This window comes from Anticarsia gemmatalis, chromosome 4 (genome assembly GCF_050436995.1).
Source record: "Anticarsia gemmatalis isolate Benzon Research Colony breed Stoneville strain chromosome 4, ilAntGemm2 primary, whole genome shotgun sequence".
NCBI lineage: Eukaryota > Metazoa > Arthropoda > Insecta > Lepidoptera > Erebidae > Anticarsia > Anticarsia gemmatalis.
In genome coordinates, this window is record NC_134748.1 from 9,242,220 (window position 1) to 9,259,475 (window position 17,256).

Below are 17,256 nucleotides of genomic sequence, written 5' to 3' on the forward strand. Positions count from 1 at the left end.
AAATATGATAATTACTCAAAGCAAATAACTCTTCCTAATTTGATAATACAAACTACAGTATATCCTAAAATCATCAAGTACTTACAATTACTTACAAATAAGTAAGTCAGTATAAGCACTAAAGGTACGTGACAAGGCCGAAGAGAATTTATACCCGAAATTAGATCTAGAACGTGGACGTAATCAATCAAGCTTAAGCGCTTACACTCTAATCATGGACCTTCAGTGTAATGAAAATTGATTCCATTTCACTTATCGTCAAGTCCTTTGGACTCCGTTGAGAATAGGAGGCTTAGTTTTTGTGAGGCTTTTACAATACCTAAGTTAGGTCTTGTAGAAATGCGTAGACAAATAACTAGCTGCTTTGCTTTTGGTTGGAATATATCAACTGCTGCTTACAAGCAGTCTTTTAATGTAAAGAATAATCAATACATACATACATACATAAAATCATGCCTTCTTTCCATATGCGTAGACAGAAAATAGGGAACGCCACTTGGTACGGTCCTTACAAACTTTCTTCCCTTCATTCACATCCATAAATCTTATCACACAGGACTGCCGGTTACGAACACTACTTATAATAATCAATAATAATAGTATAATCAATATTGGTTAGAATGATGACAGAATGATTTTCTTCATACATTTTCCTAAATATTGGCTATCCGGCACTTATCCACAAGCCGTGAAAGTGATTGTAAACGATGAGTTAGATACTAATGTCTGATTGAAGTCGCTACTCTTCGAATGACAGCCAAGTGCCCATGTTATTATTATCCAATAGAGTCGATTATAAAAGCATGCTCCTTCAACCATTCTGACCAATAAAGAAAATTTACATTTTTCTTTACTTATTATTATTATAGTATATTACTTATTATAGTACTTTTGAGATACTTAGTTTTCAGAGAGAAGCTTACATTATAATTATTTATTAATTGTATCATTGTTAGTCATAGTACAAAATACATACAACTCTACAAATAATATGTAATCCCTCGTATAAAATTGGAAAGCATATTATTAAATTCACATCAAAGTTATACTCTATTCAATAGACTAGGCGCGATCTGAAAATAAATGGCGTGCTGTATCTCATTTTATAAATCTTATTCTCCCTAATTAAGTTTCAAAGCACATTAAAATGTCTAAATGAATGAATCATTAAAAAATAAAATAAAAAAAATCGCGGATCGATTGACCTGAATCCGGTCTCTTTGTGAATCGCGAGGGATGCGCTGATGCACGCTAGAACACTTCACTACCACTTCAGTATCGCTTGCGTCGGGCCAGCCCTGATGACGTCATGCGATAAGGGTTCAGGCTTTTTACGTTCCTACTTGTGAAGCACTTGTATTTTAAAGTGTATGTTAATATTGTAGCCACTAAGTGAGGTAACACCGTGTGTCGACAAAGTTTTCATAAAATACCTATGTACCTAAGCAGTATATAGACGTTTATGTAAAGTTTTGTGCCCCTTGTAAGTATACCTGCCTCGCATGGGACAAAAAGTTATGTAATCACTAATATCTCCGCTTAATATTGTTCTTTACAGTTTAGTTAATTGACCAAACGTAATCCCAGACGTCTAGTTAACAAAATAATTTTAAAACCCACTAATAAGTGTAGGTACTAATGATATGTTCTATATTATGCTAGATAAATAAATCCCTTGTGTCTCTACTGTATCACCACATTCGCTACCAAAGTATTAAATATTTGACAACGGTAAACATCAATATTTTCACAAACAAATCCCCTGGAATCAACATTTAATTCATTTTACAACATTTAATATTCGAACATACAGCCATTTGTTTGACGTTTTCATGTTTCTTTACGACTCAATATTAACAAAATCCCTTTCATCGTATATTTACGCACACAACTATACAACGCACATAAATATATAAAAGGTATAAGGTGGCAAAGGCATTATAATGTTTCTGCCTAAAGTTTAATGGCCGACCGCGTGTACGTACAAGGTGCAGGTATCGAGGTACGCGTGTGCGTATATTGCGCGTGTGTGCGTAAAACGTCTGCGACCTTGGCAAGGGTCGTCTGAAGCCTGAAATTCTGACTGAATTATGCGACCGGCGCACAACTGGGAGGGGGAATGAGGGGCCTAAAAGAGACGGACTGAAAAGGTCGATATTCAAATTTTAATCACAGAACAATGCGTTGGATGTAATTTCTTTTTTACATTTCCAATTACTGCTAGTTGGAAAAGTTAAATGTTTCATTTCAGACGAATTGTTTTGAAGTTTTGCTGTATTGCTCGTAATTTCAGCAAACTACTCAAATATTGATCCTTTGTTCAGCTAAATAATATAATTTGCTTTTAATCTGTTTGTATGTTTGAAGTAACCACAATAGCTAAAATAACAGAAGTAGGGAAAGCACCGACAAGAACTAAGGAATATTGTTATATCTGGGCAAGTGTCGAAGTAACAATGATTTCTATTACGCCTACGACTATTGTGTGTTGCCTAAATAAAAAATAATTTCTCTTAAAAAATAACAAATGAAGCGGCTCAAATACACAAACAGCGAGTGAATCCTTCCAAACACCAGTCCTTTGTAAACTGTAATGGTACACTTGAATTTCAATCACGCGGAGCGGAGTTCCGCAAACAAATCGGTGAACCGCAATCAACCGGCAGATTTCGATTAGCGACAAACAAAAAAAAAGCTTTCAAGAGCCTTAAAGCCTCTGACTTTGGGAAATAATTTGGGCGAGAAAACAATTGTTGGAAAATTTATCCCAAATACAAAGCAACTCTCAGAAATCTACGCAGAATATAATCGATTAAGAACTTTCGATTATCGGTTATCTGGTAACCCTTGTATCGGTATAAAGTAAAACACTTATTTTAAACATGCTATGCTGCTGCTATATAATTAAAACACCTTTTCTATGCAATCTAGTCTTATTTAACGTTAAAATTTCCACAAGCAAAAATACAAAATTGACCAAAAATTTTCTTTCAATATTCTCTCGATCACTCAACCGCAATGGTAAAAGGATTTAGCAGAAGAGACAGCCAGTAGGAGTCCAAATGTAATTGAACTCATTCTCTTACATCTCGGCTATTTGTACTATAACGATATCGGATGATGCGTTACGAAGAAATTTTCACAGGAATCAATACACCTGTACCAAGAATAACATTTCAGCATTAAGGACGTTTACAACGAAACAGGCTATTTCTGAGTAACACAGTTGTATGACAACTTACACTTGGACAGATTTCCCACTAATACAGCTGGTTCTCATATTGATATTTAATTTTATAAGATCCTTTTGTTAGTATGTTCATAGTGACTTCACATACGTTTAATGTTAAAATGTTGTTCGTCTTAGATTAATCTTCACTTATCCTTCCTAAGATAGATAAACAACTATTGATGTTTATTCTTAATTTAGTAAACACTTTTTGTTAATTGCCATTGAATATATAAAAAATGGGCCAAAACGCTATAATATTGATAGGACGAAAGAAACACCAACATTTAGTCCAAGTCATTCTGCAATTCTTCTACTTTTAGATACTCATACTTTAACCATTGATCAAAATTATAAAGCCGTATAGAAATAATGAACGATCGAGTTGAGTCCATCCCCTTATTGGTTTTAAAGGATTTATGCTGTGACCATTAAGGAGATTAAGCGGATATCTATGGTAAGCCGTTTATTTGAAATGTTGTGGACATTTTTAATTCAATTGTAGGGATCGGTAACATAAACGGTTTGCTCTTGTTTACTCTGACTAAAAACGTTAATGTGATCCACAATCCGGATTTATAGACGACACTATATTAAAATATATGTGTTAAATATTTTGTCAAATAGATCGCTGTGAATAACATTTATAGATTTAGAGCCGACTACGACTATTAAAAATGGAATTTGATTTTCAAAGACATTTAAAAGTATTTTAATCAATCGTTTTTAACAGTATTTATAGACTCTCGTTCCAGTATTTCAATTCCAAATAGCTCCATTCAAAACAAAAAAATCGCAATGTATTTATGAAGTCGTCAGAGTGAAGTGCTGGCGCTAAAATCATTACTAGCAAACCTCGAACACTTCAGGACCTACATCAAACCGTCTGGACCTGTCACTTCTGCTTTTTAGTGCATTTATCATTGTAACCACGATATCTCCCTTTGTTTTACCGTCAATTTTAACACATATGCACCTTATGTTCATATCAATAAGATTCAAATTCGTACGTTAAAAAGTTTTACATTGATATATTAGATGACTGTTAAGACTTAAATTCAGCCGACCTCTAGCGGCGGCCAACGAACGCTTCTGACATTGAAACGGGACGTGGGTAGGCCCCACACCCCTTAAAATATGCCTCTAACTTGCACTCCCTTAACGATCAGCCCCCACGCTGTGGGGGGATGAATTTCAGAAAAATCGCCGCCGGCAGACGCATTGTATGCGTTGAAGAAAGGGTGGTGAAAATCACAGCTCATTTAGCTGTATTTCACGTTGAATGAAAACTTATAAGCGTGTGTAATATGTCTACTTCGTATTTGTACACACGTTTTTGCAAAATCGAAGAGTCTGGCTCTATGTGGATATAAATATCTTGTGTGAATATACACGTATATCATAAAAGTACCTACCTAAGTAATTCAAATGATTACTCCCGCACAATTCCTTCATATTACAGTCGATTTAACTTTTTCTGGGAATGAATTATTTTTTTATTTATTGAGAATATTTTTACCAGTCTTTTCATAAGTAATCGGAACCTATTTTCGTTTTGTGAGGTTACGTTTCTTTCACGTCCATGTGTGAAAAATTAAACTAATGTGCAATATTGTAAAGACTGTTTAAACCACCAAGAATCTGCGAAGAAAGTGGCATAACGCTCACAATTAATTTAAAAATAAAAAAACATTATTTTGAAGATTAAATTGACTATGTTGCTAACATATTCCAATAAATAATATTTTACATTGTTTTATAATAGTTCATTATAATCATTCTTTTAGACTTTAAACTGTTTAATGTGTACTAGTGATTAAGGTACAAAGAAGTCTACTAGACGAATGCGTATACGAATGAAAGCATAATATTTTTATCACGAGATATACCAATACGATAAAACTATATAATATGAAACTATTACATGACATATTAATTTGAGTAGTATTTTATGAAATTAAAAACGTATAAAACTGCCATCTTACGGATTTCTGCTCAACTAACAATATTTTTAGCGACAGTACTACCATCTAGCGGTAACTCAATAAACTACTTACATATTACAGATGCATTTAAATATAGCTTTGTAATAGTTTTAAAAATATTCACTAGATGGCATAAAATAAGCTTTCTTGTCTTTCGATGTTTATATTGTTATTTAAAAAGAATAATATTAGTGTATCAAAATATGCTACCAACACATGCATTTGCTGGAGATGCTTTGACACTCCTCGCGATAGTATGTGCCAGAATTTTATACCTACTTCATTAAACATTTTGGTGGGCTTCAAAATCGCAGGATATAGTTAGAAAACCTATAATTAGTAATGAAGAAAAACTTTATTAGTCATTGTAAGATGGAATACTTATCTGCATATATGGTACCCCAACTACAAATAACTTTATGTGGCTCTAAAAACAAACTTTCTACTGTGAAAAATATTAATAAATAAAAAGAGAATCAAATATCTGGAGAGATACAATAATTAATTCGTTTTCATAATTTTCCTGTGTTTTACAAGCATTCTTAATATCGTAAATAAGGCAAACAAAATAAAAAATACCGTAAAGGTCATAGGCTCGTTAACTGATCTTTAAAAAAAAACTAAACATAGAGTTGCCATTAACACATCGCAATAGATAAAAAATAAAAAAACAAAGAACCGGATTTGGCAAGAAAAACTGTGTAGTACAATTATTCATTCACAAGAAACTTTAATGTTAAGCCTATATAATAAAAAATCCTTGAAATCGTGACCACAAAGAGGAGGTGCAATGATAGTGCGTACAACGGAAGGAAAACGTGACAGTGTCATTTCTACTCAATGGAAAAGGAATCCACTTGTGGTCATGGTTGTTTTGTATCAAGATGTCCTCTGCTTAGACTGTCTTAGAATGTTTGGTTGTTATTTCGGTTAACGAGAGGAATTGAGATGGCTTGAAAAAAGGTCAGGTACGTAGTACTCGTAACCGGTGTACCTGTATGACAAGATGTATGGATGTTAATGAGGTTGTATAAAAGGAAAAAGGTGTGATATTCTGTACGTATGTATGTATGACATGACAGGAGAAGCCTTCTGATTCTATTTTATTTTTATAATGCAGAAATATCAGTAACAAGTTTGAATCACTTCTTGTGAGGCGCTATTTTTCAAATGTACAATATTTGGCCACAAATATTTTCGATTATGACATACGACTCGCGTGTTTAAAACTTAAGTGAAACCGTACACTTAAGCCCACGTAAAAAACAAATTGGTCTGTTCCAAATTAAAAATTAAACGATTTTAAGTACATAAGTATGTATGTATTACGAATAAAGATAAATTACATGCCACCAAAAACATTCTGTAAAACCTCAAGTCTCGCAGCTCAGTCTTTCTGGCGTAAAAAGTGGTGAGATCTATATAATACCAAGTCGATTAATCTATTTCGTCTCTACTTAAAGGACCTTCTGTCTTAAGTTATTACATAAGTTATTATCATGCCAATATTACAAATATTTTACGTTTAAAACAAATAGACCGACCTGGCCATCGCATGATTTGTATGTATTACACTACACAGCACGACGAGAAGTTAATGCTCCTGAAATTTTAATGGCGAATTTGTGTTTTCATGCGATGACCAAGTCGATCTTTTTGTTTTAAACGTAAAATATTTTTAATATTGGCATGATAATAACTTATGTAATAACTTAAGACAGAAGGTCCTTTAAGTAGAGACGAAATAGATTAATCGACTTGGTATTATATAGATCTCACCACTTTTTACGCCAGAAAGACTGAGCTGCGAGACTTGAGTTTTTACAGAATGTTTTTGGTGGCATCTCACTTCTTTTTGTAGAACGAACATAAGTCCAATTTGTATGGAAAGACGTTTTTTCTTATAATTCAACATATTTTCCTATGGGAATGTTTTTCAGTTTCATGGGCTAAGCACCCTTACCCACCTTATATCCCCTCCCGTTATGCCTCATATAGTATGTACCTATCTACACCTATTATTTATTATTTTCTACAGTAATAATGATTCTTAACTGCAAATGTAATCTTGTAATCTTATACATTTATATGGGATTACAAAGTTAATGTTGCAGTTAGTGTATTTAGAAAACTGGACCGAAATTAGAAAATATTGAATTTTTCCCATAATTAAGACACTTAACCCTATTTGTATTCTAAATTTTAAGCTTCTAAGTCTGCTAGAAGTACCTTATACTTTTGATGATCGGTGAGTCAGTGTGTCAGTGAATCAGTGAATGACAAAATTCAAAATTTTAACAAGTTGTCATTTTTAAACTACTGGTTCAAATTGACTGAAATTTTAAATATACCGTGTTTATACAATGAATAATTAGTAGCTGAAAATTCAGGCTTCTTGTTTTATCCACAACGACATTATAGGGGGGTCGAAAATAGCCCGAATTGCTTCGAGAAAAGGATGGTACGGCCGTGCCGCTTTTTTTTGCTCGACTTGCGGGGGCACTTCCGTGCCCCCAGATACACAGAATCAAACGTACATCTCATTTAAAGTTGTATTAAAACGTAAATAATGTAAAATAAAGATTTCTGATTTATACCACTGACGCTTAAAACTGGAAGCAGTACAATAAACAAAATGTTTGAAGAAGTCCAGGAAGACATTCTGGTCCAGTGAGCAATGTGTCACATAGTTTATTTGCAGTGTCTCATCGTAATAATAACGTCTGTGGCACTTGCTTTGTAAAAAACGTCAGATCCGCAGCGCCTTCTCGGATAATGAACTGATATTTTGAAAACTTTATTATATCCTGTTTACTCCTAAAAAGAAGTTTGGATGAATGGTTGATTGGTTTGGATGAAGTACGGATCAATAAATTGGGTTGTAAAGTGCAACCCCAGGTGGCTAGTTGATCCCCAGAAAATAATTCGGGAAGGGTCAATCTTTATGCTTAGGTATAAATAAATCGTGAGTAGGATTCCTCCATAATTTATTTCTAAATCTATTTAAAATACTGGCATGTACCTCAGGGTCTGCTAAGAGTGAGTGACGTAAGAGCGTGTTTCGCAAACGAACACGGCAACTGCGCAGGCGCCGGCCGCCGCCGCGTCTCTCTTGTTTATGTAACACTTTCTTTGCACGACCGACTACCCCCCTAATAATGCTAATGTTATCTTTATTCTACTTTATATAAGCTTGTCTAATACATAAATATTCACTTTTGTTATAGTTTTCATTTCATTATAGTTATTAAGTGCTAAGTAATTGACGATTTAAATCATCGCGGTTTGTATACAATCTTCTTTTGTAGACCATTACTTGCCGCGCTATTCTGACAGACTTGTAGAGTAGTTGTAGTCATTCATTAGTCATAGAAGTAGTTGCATCTACAGAAAAGGTATCAAATTAGGCACCCTAAGTTTTCCTGCCCACTAGTTAGAGTAAACACCCCGGGATCAAGACATTGGTAGGTAATCACAAGAAATGATCATTGAACATGAATTGATCCTTGACGCACCTTTCAAGAGTCCTCGACTGAAATATAATCGTAAAGTTCGCGTTCACTTGTATTACCAGCTTTTAAGTCTCCAGACAAATTATATCAAGATTACGACTAACACAATAATTGCGATGTCGTGTCGTCGATTTAATTTGTCAATTTCGTTGGACAGTCGGTTAGTCATTTAACTGAAACTTATTATCTTATTAGGACATCTAGATAGAGGGGAAATGAGCAAATTGACAAACTTGATGACCATGATTTAATAATAACCTGTAAGACGCTATTTTTGGATTACGTAGATTCATCGTAACTAAATTAAAACCATCTGTTTTCTTTAAGAATTCTAATTTTGGTTGTAAAAGCTTCTTAAGTAGAGCACGCAGCAAAAATATTAAAATAAACAACACACAACAGATAATTTACCAATATAATACATGCAAAATTATGTGTCCTGATTGTTTCAGCTAAATTAAATAGCACTGATAAATCTTATCACAAAAGAAACAACAAATAAAAAGCAACTTAAAAAACAATTCATAATTAAATTGCTATTTCATAACGGGTACGCGGGTGTCCATATCGATCCGCCATTTTGTATTGTGACGTCACCGTTTAAGCGAAATGTCAAATAACAAGGAACTATCGAACTATCCTAAATGTCAGTGAGGTCTCCCTTCTTCGCATAGACTATAGAGACTAGGTTGGCTCCAATTATTGACGATGACTACGCTACTGATATGGAATGCAATATGTGAGCACTGACGTAATATTACGTTAGATACCCAACGATATACTTTTTACAAGCTTTTACATTACGCTACATAATATCAGCAAATAATATTGATGCTTGCAAATTGTTTATCGTGTCGCACTATAGAGCCTAAATTCTTTAGCAGCAAAGCACGCTTTCCTTTCTGTTGACAAGAGAATTTGTCTTCAAAATTGCGCGACTCTCTACCAGTATCGACTATCGACAGAGTCTCTAGTGGTCACCGTAAGAACTATTTGTATAGTCAATTTTTAATGTCAATCTTTCGTTAGTCAACAATGCAGGCTATAGCCAATCGTGTTATTATCATGTCAGATGCTAACAGTAGGTAAGGTCTCTACTCACTAAGACGTCGTATCGGCACCGTGTCGTATAGTGTAAATAGCTCCGACAGCTAAGAAGAGTACATGAATAAAACACGCAAGTTATATAATTGATACATAGTAGATGTGTTACGTTTGTTTGATTGAATTGTAACTAACTGTTCGTGCTATGTAATTAGTACTGCTACAACTTAGCAGACAATGGCGGCGATTATATTTTAGAAAAACTACTAAATTATCTGCAATTATAATTAATAGAATGCCACGTGTCGAATTTATTTTTAAATTCATAACACGTGATGTGTAGCCGGTAGATAACATATTAGCAATTTAAGTAGCATTGATTGAATTGAGATACTTCGGTTAATTCTAAATCAGAGTAAGGTTGATATTAATCACAAAATAAATTTAAAATAATATATTAATCACAAGATATACTTTGAATAAAAAAAGAGTGGCAGAGTTTTTTGCTAGCTCTTTTCATTGGCACTACCTTCGGAACTGGCGGTACATTCACTCTCTGTATCATTGACTATCATAAGTGTCAGCTTTTGACCTAAATAAGTAAGTGATTTGATTTGAACTCAACGTCTAACTCCTCCCTCATTACGGAAGGAGACCATTGTCTAGTAGTGGGAGTTTAAAAAAACTGATTTCTATGTGTCTCTGGTAAATAAATTTAAATGTATTATTTATATATTGATACTTAGAAGGAATGCCATCAATATCAAACAACAATGAAACTACACATATTCATACGGTTGTATGTCGTTGATCTCCGCTGTAGGTCAACAATCCACAACAAATGCAAACACACGCACTGACCCCATAGGCCTAGTTACAACATATGAGGTATCTTTGACCGCATACCTTACATAATATATAAACATACATATACATATAATTCAAAGGTGACTGACTGACATACCCCCGGTTTCTGGGTACATTTAGCGGTAGTTTATCTATTCAATATCGTATTTTTATATGAGTTTTGACTCTATTGAATAGATAAACTACCACTAAACGTAGCTCAGAGACCGGGGGATAGTGATCTATCAACGCACACCCTAAACCACTGGACAGATCGGGCTAAACTTTGGCATAAGGTAGATGTTATGACGTAGGCATCCGCTTAGTAATAACTTTGATCAATTCTAGCCCAGGGGGATAAAATTCTGGATAAAAGATTATATGAAAATTCTGTCCTAAGTCACAAACCACACGGATGAAGTCGCGGGCAAAAGCTAGTTACATAATATAATAAATATTCAAACCAATCAATTATTATCTAATAGGCCTTGAAAATTTCGGGGCATTTAACTCGTTTTATGTAAATTCCTTACTCTGACACCTGTGTCACGGTGAGCGGCTACTTTCAAACCGGCTCGTCAGATACCTATCAAAGTACTTTGATACATGTTTTGCTCAAAATGTAAGGAGTTACGTGTATTTGAAAGCCGACAGCCAGTTTTCCTTGTTTACACAAAGAAAATGTTTTTATCAACAACGTTTATAAAAGCTATTGTTATTCTCGTGGAAGAAATTGGTAAATTGAATTCTTGAACGGACCAATCAGTGTGATGCTGTTTTGTTTTGTTGTTTTCTTTCGTCTCAATCAACATGAAAAGTATTTTCCACTAACCCGAGTTTAGAGTATCGAATTTGCCAGCAGTCGGATGTTTTAATGAACAAGTTACGCGGAGAAGTACCAACATACTTAAGAGTCTTACACCTACCACAAAGTCTAGGATGCAGCATTTTGCTATATCTTTTACCAATTTTCACCTTTTGCGATACTTAGGTAAGTCATTTTCCCAATCGTGACATATTTTCTAATAAACTTTCACTTCCTCCTCATATCGACGTCTAAATCGGAGTTTTGAGGCTAATGCACTAAGCCACTATCTTTGCCTGCTTGTCTACCGTGCATTCTCTGTTGTCACCTTTCTCTAAAGATGCCGATAAAATAGCAAATATATATAGAAGGGAAGTAACTAAAGGAAGTACTTAGTGTACTTTAGTTTTCTTATAAGTTTAAATTGCACCGCGGAAATGATTGGCTTAATAGTACCTGGTACTGCAATTTGTTGACGCCATTAATAGGTAATATCAAGGTAAAAATGTCTTTCTACTAAATTTATAAAGAGAAATATAAATAATTGTATTTACAGTGCGACAACTTAGTAGAGAGCCGTGACGAGCAAGAGTTATCAAGATTATAATTACTAAATCTATGTATTTCCAATATAAACTAGCTGTCTGAAACAGGCTGCGGCCGCCGTCTACTTTATAAGCCGGTGGGTCACTGAAATACCTAATCCAAAACGTTGTTAACCTCCGCCAACCGCGAACGTTGCTTACAAGGCTCACTACTAAATAGTCTAACTATAGTTAGCACATTGGATCCTCCATAGATACTGCCTAAGCAATAGTGTAAAATCAATTTAAATCGACTTGGGATAGGTAATGGCAGACAAGTTTTGGTCCGAAACTAGGGCAGTCTTAAAAGGCAGTTGACTTAACAACTAAACGCCAATTTCCGTCCAAAATATCAACCGAAATGTTAATCAATTTGAATATATTTTCGCGTGATATTTATATTTGCAACTTTCGGTACGTATGAATAAGTATCGGTTTCAAGGCTCGCCAGTTTGACATTAAAGATTGGGTGTTAAAAGTTTATTAAGTAACTAGCTGACCCGCGCAACTTCGCTTGCGTCCTATAAGGGAGAATGGGTGAAATTTTTCCCCGTTTTTGTAACATTAATTACTGGTACTCTGCTCCTTTTGGTCGTAGCGTGATGATATATAGCCTATGTCCTTTCTCGGGTATCAAAATATCTCCGTACCAAATTTCATGCAAATTGGTTCGGTAGTTAAGGCGTGATTGAGTAGCAGACAGACAGACAGAGTTACTTTTGCATTTATAATATTAGTATGGAGTATGGAGGATTTATGTACTTCCAGTCAACACGGTTTTATAATAATTTTATATAAACAAAGCCATTCAACGTTTTGATTTTGTAATAACAAACCCTTGCTGATTAATAAGGGTTGTGAAATCCCATGGAAGGGTTGAAATACGGGGTTTTTTAGAAATGTTTTTTAATCAATTTATTTAGCGGGTTTTTTGTTGTTTTGCTTTTTTTTGAAAGTGATAAAACACAATGTTTGTACCTAGTAATATTATCAAAATTCAAATTCAAATTCAAAATTATTTATTGCAACAAACATGGTTCAGAGTTCTTATTTATAATACAGTTTCACATATTTGGCCGTTATAGGGACGCTGCCCCCGCCGCCGCGGCCGGCCCGTACCGTGCCGCAATACTAATATCGTGATATCTCCTAAACTATATGTCTAAATAACACACTGTAAACTGCAAAAATAATCTAAATTAAATGCTCGTGATGATGAACTTACTTATTTTGATAAGGATATATGTATTATTGGTTATATCACCAGTTAAACATCACCCAACGAATTAAATGTTTTTTTAATACAGAAAAGTAGTTTTTGTGACTTAAATAAAAAAGCTAGATATATGTCATCGCGGACTTTTTTGTAGAACTAATAAAGACCAATGTTTTTTTTATACATTGTTCTTACTTGTATCCAACGGTATAAGCGGCGCACGCACAAATGCAATCTTTAATTAGATTTTTTTTCTGACTTCTTGGACATAAATCGCTATAACTCAGCTAATATAGTTTCAATGTATTTCAATTATATATAAAAACCTGTCGGAGAAAATACTCTTTCTATTAGTGAAAACCGCATCAAAATCCGTTGCGTAGTTTTAAAGTTTTATGCATACGAAGGGACTACAGACAAAATGGGCGACTTTGTTTTATACTATGTAGTGATTACTTAAATTTAATGAAAGATATTAATATTTTCTGCAAGATAAAGTAGTTTATGAGAGGTATGGAATATTTTTTATTGGAAACTTACTCCTTAAACTTGTGAATCAAATTCTTTAGTGGAATGGATCTCCACTGGGCACTTCAATTCGGGCACTACTTTTATCACTACGTATTATGAAACAAAATCAGCCGCCACGTCTTTCTGTCTATTTGCGATTAAGTAAAAATGAACTAAACTAGTTTTCATGCAATTTTAACCAACAAAGCGACCCGGTGATCCCTTCTTGATACATTTTCAAGAAAGGTTTTAGTATATCATTTGTTAAGGATGAACTGGGGCCCACTAGTTTTATATAAAGAAAATTATCTTCGTATTTCTCTACAACAAGAATATCTTTATTGTATTGTTACCTTTCATTTTACGTAACACTTGTCTTATATGCAGATTATGACACTATGATCGGCTGGAGATTGTGAATGCAATCGATGTTCAAATGATGTTTTTGCTTTATTTCATATCTTAGTAGTTATTATATTCTGTACTGAATTACGTCAGATGTTCTATATTGAATTGTTAGGTTATTAAAGACATATAGCATTATAATGCTTGTAAGATAAAAATAGATTCCGAAATTTAAACCAGTGATACACAAAAGAAATTATCTCGGTAGTCTACGTCTATCGTATCATTTTTCAAAACTGTTTTTGATGTGATAAACACTGTAGTTTCGATTAAGTCAATTCCTAAATTTAACTTCTGGAAAATACTTAAGCTTGAAAAATTTAAAGGACAGGTAAGTATTAAATTTGGAATGAATGCAACAGTGTTAGTTATCCATTCTCGCAGCTGGCGACTAATAATCTCTACCATTTTAAAAGCCCAATTCTCGTTAACCAGATTATTTAATCACGACTGGAAAAAAATTGTTCTCCACTTGAATGCTCGGCCTCGCATAATTACTCTCACAATCGACACGAAAGAAAAAGTAAACAAACATCAACTACAACGAAAGTGATTGATAAAGTATGCCTACTTAAAAATGAAATTCATGTGTCTATCTGTCTGTCTTATCAAAATCAATGCGTTATCATCAGTTCATGTTCATATAGGTAGGTGAAAAAAATACAAAGTTAGTACAAGGCTTTAGTTGTAAGTGGCCTTCTCTAATCTCTTACCTACCTATATAAGAAAATGGCGTGATTTTATGTTTGAAGACCGTAAATTAGAAATTTTAACCCGAACCTGTCCCGCTAATTGGCACGTTTATTTTTTTGAAAAGATAGGGGTTAGATAAATCCACCACGTTGGGAAAGTGCGGATCGGGGAATAATACTTAATGCACTTTTTTACTGCTCGGGATTTGAACTGTTTCAAATCACAGGGAATTTCTCCACGCAAAGTCACGTGTAAAAGCTAGTTCAAAAATAGTCTAACGTCGGTTAACTATAATAGTATTACGCTTTACATAAGTAAGGGCCGATGGTCAGTGGGCCAACTACGTTGACGGAAATCGTGTCCGAGCGAACTGTGTCAGTGGGCTCTGCGCACGCGCACCATGCAGGAGGAGGGGGAGGGGGGAGGGAGGGGGAAGACTGCACAATGCTGTTGTTAGATAATACACTGACCTTTGTAATCTTTACAACTGTGATATAAGGAACTGGTTTTAATAGTATATATATTGTAGGTTTAAGAAAATTATCTGGGAAAAGTTCTAGTATTTCATGAAAATTCTTACGATTAAAAGTATATTTTCAAAATGTTCCTTTTATTTCTTCGAATCACGGCGCCTCAGTGACATAAGAAGAAATGAATAAAATAATGTTTGATTTGAATATTATTATGTTATAAACGTACCAAAAAAACCTTATTTATAACGCCATTAACTTCGGAAATAACTCTACAAGTGCATTTTTAATTTCATGCGGAGACAGTTAATTATTATGTGATTAATTATTTTAAGTTTTAAGTATATTATACTAGCTGACCCGCGCAACTTCGCTTGCGTCACATTAGAGAGAATGGGTCAGAATTTTCCACGTTTTTGTAACACTTTTTTACTGTTACTCTGCTCCTATTGGTCATAGCGTGATGATATAAAATATGCTTTTTTTTCGCGAAAAATATTCTTAAAATTATTTACATCTCATAATATAACGAAGTCGCGCTAAGGTATATCCGCCATTAAAACAGTTGCCATGACAACGGAATTTTGTTAATTTAATGTCATAATAATATTGATTATTCGCGACTTCGTCCGCTACCTGAATTTTCCCGGGAAATGTGTCATTTTCCCGGGGTAAAAAGTAGCCTATGTCCTTTCTCGGGTATCAAAATATCTCCATACCAAATTTCATTCAAATTGGTTCAGTAGTTTAGGCGTGATTGAGTAGCAGACAGACAGACAGAGTTACTTTCGCATTTATAATATTAGTATGGATTATGAGTGTGCGACAATTTGACAGCACCCATAGTGCAGCGTTCAAGGTAACCATCTCGTCATAAATGCGGGGTGTAACAGGTTCAATTTCCGTGCGGAACAAATATTTGTATAATTCACAGTTTTATTGAATGGTGATAATAATTTTACTCAACTGCTTTTCCGAAATATTCTATAATGACATTTTTGACATCACTATGAATTTTTCAATGGACACTTTATTTCAGTTCCGGCTATAAAAAATGGATAAATATATTTTTCTAATGATTTTCTATCTACATTGTAATTTTATATACCATTCACAACTAATAATGTATTTACAATGTTCAATAATACGTAATAATAATAAATGTTATTACATACCATATAAATCTATGCGGTCTATGAAATATATTTTTATGAACATCTTATTTAATTTAACAAAGAAATTAGCGGTTATATAATTTTATTATTAACATTAAAATAGTAATTTATATTTAGCATGGAAGAGAATCATGGATAATATTGGGCTATTCCATTGACCATTATCATTAATTTTATTACAATCATAATATATTATACTAGAATTACTTAGGTCACAGTCGACATACACATAAAAAAGCTCCTACTAATTTAACTTTATGTCCTCATCAGCTCAAATACCTTCAGAAAATCTAATTTTTTTTACTTCGTGTCAAAGGATTTTGAAATATAATAATTAGCTATCTCAAGTAGCTCGATTCTCAACTAGAACCGGCTAGCAATCGAGTAATTTTGCACGAAAATCTGATCAGCGCTTCTTGCAGGCTTCATAGGAACTATATTGGCAGTACAATTGAAATGTCAAAGTCTCGATACTCGACAGTGCCGACTGTAGAGAATTGGGCTACAGATTTAAGTATAAAAACATAAACACGATAAATTACAATTACATATTGACATTCATAAGCCAATCAACGAAATCATTTCTTCAGACCAATTGCTAGTCTACGTCACCGTCTATTGCAACGCAACACATATTAATTATCAATACTATTTAGCAGGGCCATCAAAATGCAAGTAACGTTCACTTTTCCACTCATAAATTTTATATAAGCACAGTTCAAGGTTGGATAAAAGTTGAAGTAGTTGAAGTACTTGCTATGCTCCTTGCATACATCCTCGTG